This window comes from Gallus gallus, chromosome 1 (assembly GCF_016699485.2).
Source record: "Gallus gallus isolate bGalGal1 chromosome 1, bGalGal1.mat.broiler.GRCg7b, whole genome shotgun sequence".
NCBI classification, from domain to species: Eukaryota; Metazoa; Chordata; class Aves; order Galliformes; family Phasianidae; genus Gallus; species Gallus gallus.
The window spans coordinates 117,287,204-117,289,851 of record NC_052532.1 but is presented as its reverse complement, the minus strand read 5'-3'; the positions used below and the strand labels follow the sequence as shown (position 1 = coordinate 117,289,851).

The window sequence follows — 2,648 nt, the reverse complement described above, 5'->3', positions numbered from 1 at the left end:
TCTCTTCTCTTCTCTTCTCTTCTCTTCTCTTCTCTTCTCTTCTCTTCTCTTCTCTTCTCTTCTCTTCTCTTCTCTTCTCTTCTCTCCTCTCCTCTCCTCTCCTCTCCTCTCCTCTCCTCTCCTCTCCTCTCCTCTCCTCTCCTCTCCTCTCCTCTCCTCTCCTCTCCTCTCCTCTCCTCTCCTCTCCTCTCCTCTCCTCTCCTCTCCTCTCCTCTCCTCTCCTCTCCTCTCCTCTCCTCTCCTCTCCTCTCCTCTCCTCTCCTCTCCTCTCCTCTCCTCTCCTCTCCTCTCCTCTCCTCCATTCCATTCCATTCCATTCCATTCCATTCCATCCTATCATGTCTTATTTGAAGGATAAAGGGCAGTTGAATTCACTTGTTCTGTGGCACTCAATCATGCTAAGCTGTCTCTGCTTTGTAGTGTAACACCGATAAACTGCCAGCTGGTAGACTCATTGTTTTGTTTTGTTTTGTTTTTGTTTATTTCTGTGTTTTTCCTGTTATCTCAGTAGGCAAACTGTTTTCCTACTTCGTCTCAGAAAACTGTGGAGAAAAGTTGTCCCTTAACTAATAACATTCTGTTATTGTGCCTAAGTATATTAGTCTATATAGTACAGTTAATAGCTTCTGGGTACCACTAGACAGCTGTTGCTCCATTCAGATAATTTCCTCCTTTCCTGCCTTTTGTATTTGTTCTTGGAAAGTGGTAGAAATGTCCTTAGAAGTTGTAGGTATGCCCTGCCTATGGAAGTCCATTTGACTTTACTATGCTTGTCCTTGTGCATATATGAATTGGATTTGGGGTAGCAATGTAATTAATTCCCTCATTAGGCTGCTCTCCCATGTTAGACAGCATTGTTAACCTAACTTGAACATGACATAAGAAGGTGTTTTGTTTGTAGGCAGATTACACTGATAGTCTAGCTGCTGTTGTTCCAGCAGAGAAAGAGTACTCTGAAAGAGCTAAGTCAGCTCTACGGTCATCCTGTGAATGTCAGCCAAGAGCTGTCTCAGATACACATATGGTCATATACTGTGTCTCCATGTGTAGGGATTATCTCACAGCTTCTCAGGGATGCCTATAGAAAATTATTTGGGGGAAAACATTCTTAGTGAAAAAAACAGATCAAAAAAAATACTCAACATTTTTGGATTTTTGTTTTTCTCAATGAACAACTGATTAGAACAGAAGTAATTGCAAAACTTAAAATGCAGTACATGGAAAAGAAACCTTCTTCCCTTATCTTTGGTTGTCAGCATTCATCTTTTCATAGGAAATACCAGGAGAAACAGAAAGAACTGATGTGGCAGTGAGAGAAATGAAAGAGAGCTGCTTGAGGTCAAAATTTTAGGTAGAATAATACACTTGCTAGATTTTAAAGGACTCCTTTCATTTTCTTACAAAAATGCCTCAAATTATATAGTTGAGTTTCCTGTGTTTCGGGAAACTACAGGGGTCAGCACAGCAAGCTTCCAAAGAATTAACCTCATCCTGAGAAAATCACTTTCTTGATCATGTTATCTCTCCTACCATATAAGACAGAAAGGTTATTCCCAGATTTGACAAGCACGGAATTTGAATTTAGAATGCTCCTACTTCCCTAAAGTCATATTTTAACTTGAAGTAAAGAACAGAAGCAAATTCATTGAGCTTATTTCTTAGGAAGGGCTATGACAGAAATGAGGATTTCTCAAATGCAGTTGTCTGAAAGAATTTAAATTCAATTGTTGTAATTTTGAATTCAATTTATTTACTGTCTAGGCCAACAGTGCTTGTCCTGAAGAGAGAAAGAATCTATCTACAAAGAGCAAATTTAGCTCCATACAGAAGAAAACATCTTGGGTACAGAACATGCCTACTTACAAAAGCAACATGCATTTCAAATGCTAGAACAGAAAAATCATCAAGTAATATCTGGATGTAAAAGTAGTCTTTTCTGGGGGAAACTGTCTCTCCAAATACTTTGATACTGTGGATACAATACAGTGCTGAATTATTAACAAAATCATATGAACTGGATTTTTGAGACAGCTCTGTAGAATAAATAAGTCAAGGAAAAGATCTGAAGAGTATAAACCACTTCACACTCCCCTGCAGCATGCTGTAACTGCCAGTCACAGACTACCTGAGTGTATACATCCAAGCAGTAACATATGATAGTCAGTCAAGCTATTTAGAAAGAGCTCCATAGTCAAAAGATGTACCAGAGGAGATTTCTGACTTACTGATCATCTCTGAATTAATATATCCTTTCATTTCCCCTTGGTGCCTTCATAGACTGTTTAAAAGCAAGTCTTCTTGGAAGATAAAACATTGAAAAGGCATCTTTTGAGTACTCTCCTACTTGAGTCAACTGACAAAAAAAAAAAAAAAATCAGTGGAATTTTAAGAAGTGCATGTGTGTTATGAAAAAATACAGATAGAGAACTTGTGGCACAATTTACTCATTTAGAAATGGAAGAGACATTCAAACAAACTTGCATTTATTTCAGAGTTTTAGTTCAAGGCTGTTAAATGCCTTTACACATTGAATTTTACATACTAAACAAAAATAATTTTATCTCACAATTAGGTAGTGGCTGTTGTCTAAATTTTAGTTCAAGCTATAAATAAGAAGCAAGTTTTACAGGCAAATTGGCAAATTCTCT

At 37.8% G+C, this 2,648-nt stretch overlaps 1 pseudogene; it reads right to left on the bottom strand.

Annotated features, from left to right (window-relative positions):
* Positions 1 to 1,391: 1,391 nt before the first annotated feature.
* Positions 1,392 to 1,541, bottom strand: LOC112531630 (annotated as a pseudogene).
* Positions 1,542 to 2,648: the final 1,107 nt, after the last annotated feature.